The sequence below is a fragment of the Ailuropoda melanoleuca genome, chromosome 9, assembly GCF_002007445.2.
Source record: "Ailuropoda melanoleuca isolate Jingjing chromosome 9, ASM200744v2, whole genome shotgun sequence".
In the NCBI taxonomy this organism is placed as follows: domain Eukaryota; kingdom Metazoa; phylum Chordata; class Mammalia; order Carnivora; family Ursidae; genus Ailuropoda; species Ailuropoda melanoleuca.
In genome coordinates this window covers 52008899-52022207 of record NC_048226.1, presented here as the reverse complement: position 1 = coordinate 52022207, position 13309 = coordinate 52008899, and the positions used below count along the sequence as shown (strand labels likewise).

The following is a 13309-nucleotide window of genomic DNA, read 5'->3' as shown; positions in this document are numbered from 1 at the left end:
GGCAGAGAACATGTCTTTGGCATTTCTTAAATAAGTAAGAATGTGTGTTGTGTAGTTACTGTCTTCATTGTTACAGTTATGTCATGGCCCTCACTAAGGACTTTCTGGTAGTTCTATCTGGAGTTTCAATGAGGTGCTTACAAATTAATTTGGTTTCATGGTATATAATAGGCATAGTAAGAGCTAATATTTCTTCTGCATCTAGTTTTCTAAGAAAATATTCAAGCTGTTTTCAGTTCTACAACTCGGAGACAACAGCTGCTTCCTGACTGGCCCAGCCCCGAGTGTCTCTCCTGATTTTCAGATACTCAATCTGAAATAGTAGGAAATAGGAGTAAAGAATTTCACAGAAAGGAAGTTTACCACGTGGGAAGGATTAATAAATTATTCGTATTGGTATACTTTGTACTACTTAGCACATTTTTGTTACAGAGCAGACATACAGAAGTGAACTGATTATGTTCGATATTGAACTCCTGAGTAATTCGATATTGTCTCAGGATATGGTATTGCAAATGATATTACGATTAGAAGTTTGTTTTGTTTGCTTCCCGATCAAAGAGTAGGTGACAGGAGGTGGCCTTGTTTGTACAAGTTGTGTTAGGATTGAGGGATGATTGAAGATCCCATGAAGAAGACAGCCTGCCAGGCTGAGCATGTGACTGGTGCTGATAGAAAAGGAGTGAAGGTTTCAGAATGGAAAGTCTGCTGGGCTCTAATCTGTGCACTCCTGCCCATTTCACAGCTCGCTGCTAATCCGCATTATCTTTATTCAAAGGGAAGGTCTGAGAAGGCTGACCTGGCTAGGGTTTCACCAGACCAGGGGATCAGCAATTGCTTAGCTTATAATGCTGCTGTGGGCAAAACTGGAGCATTTGCAGGAGGGAGGAAGATAACGGCGAAGTGATCTGAAGAGTGTCAAATAGAGTAAGGGTTGAGAGGATAAGAGCTTGTCATCTGGAGCCAGACTTCTGCTGTATGTCTACCTCCCATCCCCTTCCTGTACTTGCTCTGTGACCTTGAGCAAATAACGAAGCTCTCAATACTTCAGTTTCCTCATCTGTAAAAGGGGATAATAATCGCGTTTCCCTCATAGGATTGTTGGCATATGAAAAGTGCGTAGAACAGTGCCTGCTCTGTGTTGTCAGCCCCCTGGCAGTGTTGACTCTCCTAGGACGGGAGGCTCACAGGGCAAGGGCAGAAGACAGGCCTGCTCTCTCCTGCACCAAACAGTCAATGTTTCCTTTCATAACTAGCAACATCTCTGCACTGTACATTTTTTTTTCTTTTTTGTCAATTGCTCTTTTTATTCTGTACCTACAAGGTCATCTGAAACAGCTTGTCTTTTAATGTAATGAGTCAGGAGCCTGGGAACTAACTTAGATATGAATAAGGAAGGATGAAGAATGGCAGTCAAAGCTGCACATGCTTTTGGAACGCTTATCAATGTGTGAGTGTCCCCAGACACCTCTTTGCAGGCTTGCTTCCAACCATGGATTTTTTTTCAGGTTTAGTCTTTGCACTAGACCCAAATATCTGCTCATTTCCAAAATACAGCCATTCATGACTTATACAATGTAAGGAAGATCTTTGCCCCTGTTGGGAAACGTCTTAGTTCTTATCCCCACTTTCCTAACTGTGATATTGACCTTAATTCTTTTCAAGATATTTGTTTTTGAAGTATCTTTAGTAATAGATTGAAATATTTTTGCAGGTGATTTTATTATACACATGAAAAACTTGTCACCTTATCTCAAGAAACAAGTACATGAGAAATAACATGCAACCAAGTAATCTGAACCCAGAAACTCTAGTATTAAATACCCTAGCCAGGGGTGCCTGTGCCTGGATGGTTTAGTCGGTTAAGCGTCTGACTCTTGGTTTCAGCTGAGGTCATGATTTCAGGGTCGTGAGATCCAGCCTCACGTCGGCTTGGCGCTGGGCATGGAGCCTGCTCAGACTCTCTCTCCCTCTCTCTGCCCCTCTCCCCACTCATGGACTTACACTCTCTCTCTCTCTATAAAGGAAAAAAAAAAAAGAAAAGAAATCCCTAGCAGACAGTTTCTGTATTTTTCTTTCTATATGTCAAGAGGTTTCCTGAGTACATTTGTCACAATGATTCTACAAGGAAAAGTATTTTTGAGTTCAGGAGTTTTCACTGGTCCAGTTCCATTCACGTGGCCTTGATTCCTGGGCCAGGCAGGCAGTGGTAGGCACAGTTATACACCAGGTGAACAAGGTGAGAGTCCTGTGTGCAAGGAGCTGCTCTTCCAGCCCCAGGTGTGGCTCCTTGGAGTGGATTTAGGGATGGAGAAAGAGCGGACTGACTCGTGAGAAGGGGCATTCATGCTGCCAGGGAGAAGACTGAGGCTGAGAAGCAGACGTGGGAGTGAAGGAGGTTTAAAGGCTCTTGAGACGGCAGGCAAGGTTGGTGTGAGGAGATTTGACAGCCCCTTATTCTCTGATATCTTTTCTCTTTCCTAGTCTTTCAGCAGCTGCTGACTTTATCTCTGAGGTGGGGCATTATGGAGAGTGGGTAAAGAACTCACGAGGAGCAGAAGTGGGGTGTTCCTCTCTCTTGTCTCTTGCCTCCTCCACCTCCTTTTCCTCCTCCTCACTCTTGATCCTACCTTGCCACATAGACCTGACCTGCAGAGTGGAAGCTGGGAGGGGAGTTCCAGAAGTATTGGAAGAAAATGAAGCGGCTTTTTTCCCCTCATCTTTTCCAGTCTCCTTTATCACTTACTGTGTTTCTTTATGGGTCCTGTGGGGATAAGAGATCCAAATCAGGAAAGCATACAAATGCCTTCTTTGTCCTTTTTACCTCCTCCCTTCCTCCCTACCTCCCCCCCCCCTGCAGAGCGCCCCACCACCACACACACACTCACACTTCACGCCCATGCTGAGGTAGGTATGTATGTATGTGTACGGTGGTGATGGTTATGGCTCCAATAGAAAGGTTGAGAAGCTGCAGCTGGATGTTGTGAGCAGTGAAAACTCTGAGTTGAGGAAGATTAGAAGATGCAATCATTGGCCTAAAATGATTCATAGTCCAGAGGACTCATTCTAAAATTTTAATACAATAATAATGAAGCAGTTGATTCTAACTGATAAGGTCAGAAGGGCTGCAAAGGCTTCGAAGAAATGAATTCTAATTGGGGATGAGCAAGGGGAGAAGAGAATGGTCCTGGCAGAAGCAACAGCTTGTTAGCATTATCCAGGACAAGAGTCACAAGCTCAGGTGGGTACCATAAATGAGTTAAGTGGGCTGGATCTCAAAGTCCTCCCAGGAGGTCAGTGATTTGGTAGGGAGGTGAATAAAACCACATCCCTTTGTGTTAACCCCAAGAACAACAGCAGCGCCCTATGGTGATCAGGGGCAGCTAGTATCTGGCTGCAGTGTCTAGGAGACGATAGGGAGTGGTGAGGACTGTGGCAAACAAGAGTCATATGCTTTATCTTAAAGGCAGCAGTTAAATAGTTTCATTCAGTTGCTGCTTTTCAAGAATTTGGGAATGTGCGTCTAATGTTGGTAGATTTTACGTTCCACTGACTGTAAGCTAGGCCCTGTTCTTAGTGCTTGAAATACTGACTTAACACAACCTCAAAGATGCACTGAAGGTTTCTTAAAACCTGATATTTCAACTAGTTTGTGATAGGCTTCTTGGGATACGCATTTCAGCAAGCAGTATCTTCTCGGTACTTTTTCTTCATCTTTTCTGGGGGTACTTTGTACCCTCAAATGATGGAATGTTATTCTTTTATGAAGGATGTTGCCTTGAGAGAGAGGAGAATACTTCTAAGGTAAGCCTGACTGTTTTTCACATGGTGGTCTCGCTCAAGGTTTATTTAGGAAGTGGTACTTACAGCATAGGTCAGTCTGTTCTTGTCTCCAACTAATCGAAATGTTTTGCTTTCAGTAAAATCTTCACATCCTTTTCCAAACCTTTCATCTAAACTTCAAATTATTGATTCAATTAATCTTTTGTGTTTTTACAACATGCCTTCTTCAGCTTTTCTTTTGTGTTCAATAAACTCTTTTCTGATTTCTAAATGTGTGGAAAAAAACTCCGAGTTGTTGAAAAAACAGAGCCGATCTTTTCATACCTGGAAAAATTAATATTTTCACCTTATTTTGGAGGGTGCCATTTGGTATTCATGTGAGTCAAGACAGATGTCTGCCATATACAGATCTGATTAAAGTGTGTCTCAGTACTTTTCAACCTTTTGGAAAATATTAGTTTCACAACAGTGATGGAATTTGAATATTGAATACTCTTTACTAACTACTTTTTGTGGCTGAAGTCCAAGGGGAAACCCATAATAAAATTCCCCTAATATAATTAGAAATTAAAGGTTCCTAATCCAATATAGGAAATATGTAATATGGCTGGACCGGGAAAGTGTGGAGGCAAATAGCTTGAAAGAGGCAGTGACAAATCAGTGGATCCACGGCAACTCAAAGACATTTTTGCAAATTTTCAAATGTTTCTGTTTTTTTTTTCCCCTTTGGGATACATATCCTTGAGGGTTTGAATTATATTCATTCAGCGGAACTCCAAGGCAGAGCCATCCATCAGGCAGGACTTAGGAGCACTTAGTGAAGTAGGGAATAGAGGGCGAAGACGATTGGCAGCCTGGGCTGCATCCCTAGACCTGAAATGTGCAGAAGTGCAGGATCTGCATTTCTACCAAGAAGCGTGGTGTCCAGTTTCACACACCGTGGTGTAGTCTCTCGTCTCTGGCAGCCTACAGTGAACCAGCCCGCTACTAGGAGATGGTTTTCTAGAGCTGTTTCCAGCATCTTGTAAGTGTATTCAGGATGTTGAAAGAGGGCACCTGAGTGGCTCCGTGGATTAACCGTCTACGTTCGGCTTAGGTCATGATCCCAGCGTCCTGGGATCGAGTCCCTTGTTGGGCTCCCTGTTCAGTGGGGAGCCTGCCGCTCCCTCTCCCTCTGCCCCTCCCCCCGCTCATGCTCACGCTCTCTCTCACTCTCTCTCAAATAAATAAAATCTTAAAAAATGTTGAAAGAATCAAGGCCCCTATGGCAAACAAAGACAACCTGTGTTCTCAGGAAACTGTAGACTGTTCGTTTTTGTAGACACGCAGAACAGTACTTTTAGGAGGAATATGCCTGAAGGAGCAAGAGGTGGTAGAATGTTGGGGTGGGAGGTACCAGGCCCAGCTCAGGATCTGTCACTCAGCCTTTCTGGATGTCGTACTTCCCATCTGTGACAGGAAGGACGTCCAGCTCTCTACATGGTTCTTTGGTCTGTGCTTCTCAGACTTTAATGTGCATGCACACTCCCCGAGCATCCTGTGAAACTGCAGGTTCTCCTTTAGGAGGTCTGGGGTGGGGCCCGAGCTTCGCCTTTCTAACGAGCTTCCGGCAGGGAGGCTGCTGCCGGGCCACAGACCACATGTTGTTCAGCTAGCTCTGCACCATCCCGAGCCCATTAGCTCTACAAGTCTATGGGGTGATCATCTGACATTTCAGAAAGACAGGAAGGGTTCAGGAAACATGCCTGCTATGGTATTAACTGTTCTCAGTCTTCATAATCATCTTCATCAAAAACCCTTTAAGTGCCTAATTATGCATAACAATTTCACATGCTTTACAAAAAGAACTAAATAGGTTTGGCCCTTGCCTTATCAGACTTGACAACCTGAGACAGATGGAGAAATATGCCTAGACGACAGTAATAAATATTGAGTGATAAATATTCATCCAGATACAGGACATATTAAAATAAAAAGCTTATGTATTTAGCATGGGCCTCAGGATATTTATTTCTGTACAGCTTTGGTTCCTTTTAAAATCTGGGAAACTGGAAAGGTGGTTCTGTAATTTTTACTCAAAGATGTTTCTGTTTCTGTTTTACCGATGGGGATTTGGGAATGGGAAGATCAGTTTCTGAGGCTTCCTTTGTTGTTATTGTTGTTTATTTTGGCTCTACTAACTTTTTTTTTAAAAGATTTTATTTATTTATGTGACAGAGAGACAGCCAGTGAGAGAGGGAACACAAGCAGGGGGGAGTGGGAGAGGAAGAAGCAGGCTCCCAGCGGAGGAGCCCGACGTGGGACTCGATCCCAGAACACCGAGATCACGCCCTGAGCCGAAGGCAGACGCTCAATGCCTGTGCTACCCAGGCGCCCCTGGCTCTACTAACTTCAAAAGAAATATTTAGGGGCGCCTGGGTGGCTCAGTTGGTTAAGTGGTTGCCTTTGGCTCAGGTCATCCTCCCCCCGGGGTCCTGGGATCAAGCCCCACATCAGCCTCCCTGCTCAGTGGGGAGCCTGCTTCTCCCTCTCCCTCTGCTGCTCTCCCTGCATGTGCTCGCTCGCACTCTCTCTCTCTCCTGCTGTCTGTCAAATAAATAAAATCTTTAAAAAATATATTTTATTGGCCTCACTTGCCTAACTCTGATTACCATGTGCAAGTGTCCTGTCCTGATTTTGGATTGCTCCATATGAGTGTGTGGACACAGTTTCATTAACCTCAGCTCTTCCCATCCCAGGGCCTTGGGCCCGTCAGGTCTTCTTCATGCTGTCCTCGGGAAGCAGGGCAGGCAGGGCCAGACATTGGTACCTCTGAATTGTAGGCAGTTAAGTGATTCAGAGAAGGAAGCTGGTGTGTCCAAAGTCTCACGGTAATTAATTCACACAGGAAGGTTTGGAATCGGTTCTTTTTTTTTCTGTGTGCTTGCTAAACAGACCTGAGGTCTCTGCTGCTTTAGTGGAGGAAGGGGTCACACGAGTGGCCATTGCCAGCATTTTCTCCTGACAGCAGAACAGATTCTGTTCCTCGAGGCCAGGCTACCCACCAGCAGAGACTTCATTCAGGTACCCACAGTGATGAGTAGGTTTGTTATAACCGTGTCGGAATTTGTCAGAGTGATGCTAGATTGGCTCAGTTTGTTCATTTTTTCTAGCTGGGAAACAGCTAAAAGAATTATCACAGATGTAGAAAAGGGTCCCATCTAACCAAGAGTGTGTGTATCAAGTATTTATTGATAATGAGATTAAAGAGTATCAGTTCATACCTTCTTGATTCATATAGGCACATATAATATTTAGTAGTAACTGTGCGTATGTTTTGGGATGCGGAGATGTAAAGAGAACTGTATGGCCACACTCTGAGGTGACAGCTGTACGTTAATCCAATCGGAAATGGTATGTGTCAGTGAGGCCCCGCTTTGGATCAAACTTGGGTTTGAAACTTGGCTCAGCCACTCACTGACTGTGTTACTTAACCTTTCCACGTCTCAGCTTTCCCGTCTGTAGAACCAGCATAACAATAGTGCAGATCCCGTGGAATTCTCATGAGTTTTACATGAGATGAGGTTGTGTGGGATGTGTAGCACAGCGTCTGCAAATTGTAGGACTCATAACTGGTAATTTTTAATAATTATAATAAAACTATTAGAAGTGACAGCATCTGGAATCATTTGGGTATTGAAAGAGAAGAGTGAGAGATTCTAAATTTGGAATTTTTGTATTATTTCACCTGTGCGTATTTGTACGGGAGTTTGTATCTGGGTTAATGAAAATGTCACACTCTGTTTATTAGGAATAAAGCTGTTCTTGAAGCAGAGCCTACATTAATTAGGCTCAACCTCACCTTTCATTCTGTGATGTCATGTACAGCTGTTGTTTTCTTTGTTTTATGAAATTAACTAGAAAGAGTGAAGGCAGTCTGCTCATATTAAAGGAGATACAAAATCCTGAGTAATTATGAAAGCAGGGAGCTAAACCTTTGAAAAGCCATATTATACATTTTGTCAATACCATATCTTTTGCATCAGTGCCTAGTAATCTATCTGTGTAGGCACATGGAGTTATTCAGGCTGGATGGAGGGCACTAAGTATCAGCTTGTCACCTCGCAGGCCAGGGAGAGCAGAGGGCACTAGCTGGAACTTGGTCTCAGGAAATAAGAGGATTCCATCTGCTTACAGAAAGGCTGAGAATGTGAATGAGGCACTTGGAGGGGCAGCATTCTTTGGTAAATGCAACCTAAAGCCTGCCAGCAATACTTTAAGGCTGCAGGGCAGGACTGAGCAAGGGCATGAGGCAGCTGGATGGACACCCAGGAAGCCAAAATGAGCCATTTAAGGTGGAGGAGGGGAAGCAGAGCCCCAGGGAAGTCCCTAACCTCAGAAACTGATTCAGTAGCACCTTTTTATCTGGTGCTTGTGGCTTCTGGTCAGGCTCAGACGTAAGCCAGTTCTCCCTCAAATTTGATGTGCACATGAGTCACCTGGTAAAATGTAGATTTTGATTCCTTAGATCTGAGATTCTGCATTTCACACAGGTCCCCAGGTGTTGATGCTACTACTGGTCCAGGGACCACACTTGCAATAGTGAGGGTTTAACCCACTCTCCATCCGAGCATCCTGTTTGCCAATCACCACCTCTTTCTGTTCACCTGTACCCCACACCTTACTTTCAATCATTTTTGGGCTCTGCCAGGACCTACAATCCATTGATCTTATTAATTTCCACTGTCACTCCCGCCAGTTCTCCTTTCCCAGTTACCCAGCTTAGATTCCATTCTCTCTCTCCATTCTCTCCAAACACTGCTTTGCTTACACCCTCAAGTTCTTTGCTTCTTTCTCTCTTTCCTCATTGTCCTCGCCTGTATACCTCATCGCTCTTCCTGTCCCACATCTTCACCTGTGCTGCTGATGTTCCTGGAGGAACACACAACCCTATGCTAATAGGTCTCATTTTTTAAAATCTCAGTGGTCTCCTACGACTGCTAGTTTCCTTGTCCATTCACAGCTTCCCTCTCCCAGAGGACTTCTTCCTACTTTCTGCTCTCCTATGAGACCTTCACCGTTTTCTTCCCTCTCCTTACTTTCAGCTGATAACCTTGCTTCTGACATTCCTTCTGTTGGATTCACCCACATGTCTGCATGTGGGCCCATGTCTGGGGTCCTCCCTGCAGGAGCCATGGGAGCACTGGGCATTCTCTGATTCTACCCGCGGTGCCATCATGATGGTCACCTGGAGGAACCAGCATGACTGTACCCATGGCCCAAACTAGCTTCAGCTGTTCAATAATTATCATAACTGTTTTTGCCAGATGGCTGGCGTGTCTCCTACCCCTACCAGAAAGCTCCAGTGAGGGCTGGGAATTTTGTCTGTCTTGGTCAGTACGGAAACAACACTAGGTATAGTGTCCAGCACATGGAAACTACCCTTAAATAAAGCCTTTGAATAGATATTAGATATTAGATGTATTAGAGTGGAAGATGTGATTATATTTGAACAGGTTCCGAAAAAGCTAATTATAACAAAAACTACATATCAACATATATATTTTAAAAGCCAGTGTCTTCCTTTCTGAATAGACAAGGCTATAGAAGTCCCCTGTTTGGGGACCCTTTTGGACCTGACTGTGCTGAATGTCATTGAGATTGTTGAGCCTGCTAGGCGCTTGTGGGATCAGGAGAGAAAATGACCGACATGCAGTTCAGTCCAAGAATTCCTGTCCTCTCTCATTAAACACTCTCGGGGAGGTCGGTAGTTAAGTCAGCCTTTAACCAACCCACCTGCTCTGGACTACAGAGTGTGCTGTCCTCACTTGGGACACTGACAAAGAGCTGTAATGAAGTAACATTTGACAATTCCACAGGCTAACTATGCCTACTTCGTCGTGCATTTAGGAAAGACGATATTTTTGGCCAAGCATATGATGCCATTTGGGCCTACACTTCCGAAAACAACCACATGGCTTTAAGTTGGTAGAGGAGATATCCTATGAAGCCACAAATGGAGGCACTCTCCATGGGAATGTGTAGTGCTGCTCATTCTCAAGGATGAGAAGTTAGGCAGTTGGTCTGTTGCAAGTGAAGGAAAAGCATATCAGTGTGCAAAGTTCTAGAAATATTTATTTTAATTTCATTCTGAAAAGTTTTGCTTTTAATAACATTGCCAGCATAAATCCTTTCCCCCCAAGGTTTTGAGCAAGCTCTGGTTTAGGAAGCAAAACCAGAGTGTGTTTTGTGAGTATTCGATAAGATGACTGACCTCACATAGGGCTGAGAATACAGAGGGTGCTCAATATATGTGCTTTCCTCCCCCACCTGTGTCCTTTCTGATGGTCCCCATCCAAATTGTTGTCTTTCTGCATAGTATGGAAGTTAGGATATAAATATTACTATGCTTCATCATTCATTTGAGACCAGTGATTCTCAACTGGGAAGTGATTTTGTCATTCAGGGGACATTTGCCAAAGTCTAGAGACCTTTTAGGTTGTCACAGCTGAAGGGTGGAGGAACACCAACCCCTCAAAACAAAGAATGATCCAGCCCCGAATGCCGGTGCTCTATACTTTGCACTGCCTTTTATAGGTTATTTCTCCACTGGACTCTAAATAAAAGAAGAGCAAGATTGAGAAGGATGTGATAGGCTGTGGGTCCAGGTTGGAGGACCCACCTGCCAGGTACCAGGATCCATTTACTCTTAATAACCACATTACAGATGGTTTCCAGTTTAAAAACCAGTTCTTGCCTGGTGCACTGGGTGTTATACGCAACTAATGAATCATCAAACTTTACATCAAAAACCAGGGATATACTGTATGGTGACTAACATAATAAAAAAATATTTTAAAAAACCCAGTGCTTTCATGGATATTCATTTCTAGATTAGTTGTTTAGCCTCTTAAAAAAAAAACAGCAATAAGCAATCTGTGGCAGAAGCATGGAGAACTGCGGGTGGAGCTAAGGAAGATGAGACAGATGCTGAGCTAGGACGCTGGGCATGGTGGCAGGTGCCATGATGGGGAGCTTGTCATACCACGCCAGGTGGCTTGGGTTTTAACCCAGGAGTTGTGGAGAGTCCTATGTATGGAGCCCTCGTGCTTTTTTCTGTACTCTGTTCATAACCTGTACATCCGTCTGTTGTTACCTGTGTCTCTATCATATATATTGGTAACTTGGTCTCTTGAACTGGGCCTTCTCATCTTTGCTTTTAGATAACACAGATGTTTATTAATAAGGCATATTAGACGGATTTAGCAGTGTCTCAGAACAGTTCTCCATTTTTGAACAGGTGCTATTCCCCACGCTTGTTTCTGAGGCAGTTGATTAGAGCTTGAAATGCACCTTCCTGGTTTGATAAACGATAAGTTTTCAGGAAACCTACCAAAACCCATAATATTGCTGAACTGTAATGCTTAGTGGTTCAGAATGGGGAATTTCCCAGCAAAAGGCAAAGAGGAAAGAATTTCCATTGCTTTTCTTTGTTGAAGGCTGGTAAATGTGATCATTACCCTTTTCCTGCTTCCCCAATGCGTAACTCTTCCTTGCCTTTTGCTGCACTTTTCTCTTGGACCTTATATTCAGGCTCTTAGACCATTTGGGTGGAGGCCCCATGCGGTGCAGTAGGGATTGGGGAGCTCTTGTCTTGTTGGCCACTGGAGTCTGACATGGCAGGTCATGGAGGGACTACCACTTTGCTTATTGTCGATTTTACTTTTTTTTTTTTTTTTTGGTCTTTCTAGCATTGCTTTTCTTTTCTCTTTTTTTTTTTCTCCTAAGAAATGGCTTTCTTTTCTCTTTTAAACTTTACCAAAAAAGAAAAAAACTTGCATTGGTTTACCTCAGTAGATACTGTTTCTGAGAATATTCAGTCTAGTTGTTGGGCCATTCTTTCATGACCCCTGCTTTTTACTTCCACTTAGCATAATTTAAGTTGCCTTCCTAGATTCATAGTCAACAAAAACAGAATTTCAGATTTGTGATTATATTCCTCAAGCTTGCATCACACTTCCTCTTAGAGGAAGTGATCTTTATAAGTAATACAGTTTTTATTTTAAGGTAAGAAACCATGCTAACAAAAATATAACATGTTTCAAGATGAAAACAAAATAATATGGCTAAATATATTATCATACTTATCACACGGTTCTTACCACTTTGTTCGAGCCATCTCTGTTCTGATAAGGCTGTCATCTTCTTGGGGCATCAACCCTTTTTTTTTAATCCTTGGTACCTTACAGAATTCAAAAGGTCTATGCGTGAGGTGTGCGGTACTAACCCACAGTCACTGTCAGTGTCTGCGAGAGAGCGGTAGAATGAAGCAGGGAGTCTAAAACAGCATGGGCAAGTTTTTCATCATTGGGAGCACATGTGATTAATGTCTTTTTCACTTTTCTATGTATATAAAATTTAGGATAAATATGCAGGTCTGTGAATATTTTAAGAGCATGTTTTTTTTTTCTTTTAAAGATTTTATTTATTTATGCGACAGAGAGACAGCCAGTGAGAGAGGGAACACAAGCAGGGGGAGTGGGAGAGGAAGAAGCAGGCTCATAGCGGAGGAGCCTGATGTGGGGCTCGATCACGTAATGCCAGGATCACGCCCTGAGCCGAAGGCAGACGCCCAACCGCTGTGCCACCCAGGCGCCCCTTAAGAGCATGTTTTAACCTTTGTTTTTCAACATTATTTTTTAGAGTATTAAAATACTAAAGGTTAAATAGTTGTCTATTGCTTTTCTTATTGTTCAAAACTTTAATAAGTAAATGAAAAGGTAATTATTTTACCCTTAGTTATTGTAATTTTCCTTCAGTTCAGAGTTTTGACATTGTTTCTTCTTGTGTTTCGTTTCCAGAAAACACCAGGTCATTCTCTTATTTCAGCAGTCGGGTGTAACTTCAGAGCTGGGAAAGAGTGATTGCAAGGTATTCATATATCTGATATATTCTACGTTCTCGCTTATTCAAGCTTGCTTTTAGCTTAACTTTGTAGAGGCATTGAGAGATTATTTGGGGACTCTGCATTGTAGGACGGAGACACAGCTTCGAAGTTGAAAAATCTCAAGAGCATTAGCTTGTGCAGTTTCAAATTTAGCCCCATGGGTTTTTGCCATGGAGATTGTGAGACACAGCGGTTATGCTTTCTATAGTATGGCCTTTCCTTTTGGTGATGAGCGCTACCCTGGCTCTGCATTCTAATGCCAAAGAGAGACTGGGCAAAATGCCCATCCTCTCAGTTTNGCTCGAACCCATAACGCCGGGATCACGCCCTGAGCTGAAGGCAGACGCTTAACCGCTGTGCCACCCAGGCGCCCCCATCTTCTCATCTTTGAGATAGGGATCATCATTGGATAGTTTAACGGATTTGTTAGATTAATAGGATACTGTAGTGTTTACCACTATCACCACCACCACAAATGAAATTATATAAGGCTTGTGTTTACTGGTATTAGTGGTGTTAGGAATCTCATATGTGCTAATGATAAAGTTGTATCAAATTTCCTTAATGATCTTGGGTCATCTTCGAACAGAACCGAATCCA

The 13309-nt window shown here is 43.2% G+C and overlaps 1 protein-coding gene across 4 annotated transcripts in view; it reads left to right on the top strand.

The window, feature by feature from the left end:
• PAG1 (phosphoprotein membrane anchor with glycosphingolipid microdomains 1) overlaps positions 1 to 13309 on the top strand; it is a 140221-nt gene that overhangs the window by 30205 nt on the left and 96707 nt on the right. For 2 of the 4 annotated variants that reach the window (XM_034668238.1, XM_034668241.1), the window contains exon 2: positions 12624 to 12693. The exons of the other annotated variants lie outside the window; for them this stretch is intronic. The gene's annotated coding sequence lies outside the window, so the exon portion shown is untranslated. The remainder of the gene's footprint in view (positions 1 to 12623; positions 12694 to 13309) is intronic. 4 annotated transcript variants of the gene reach the window in all.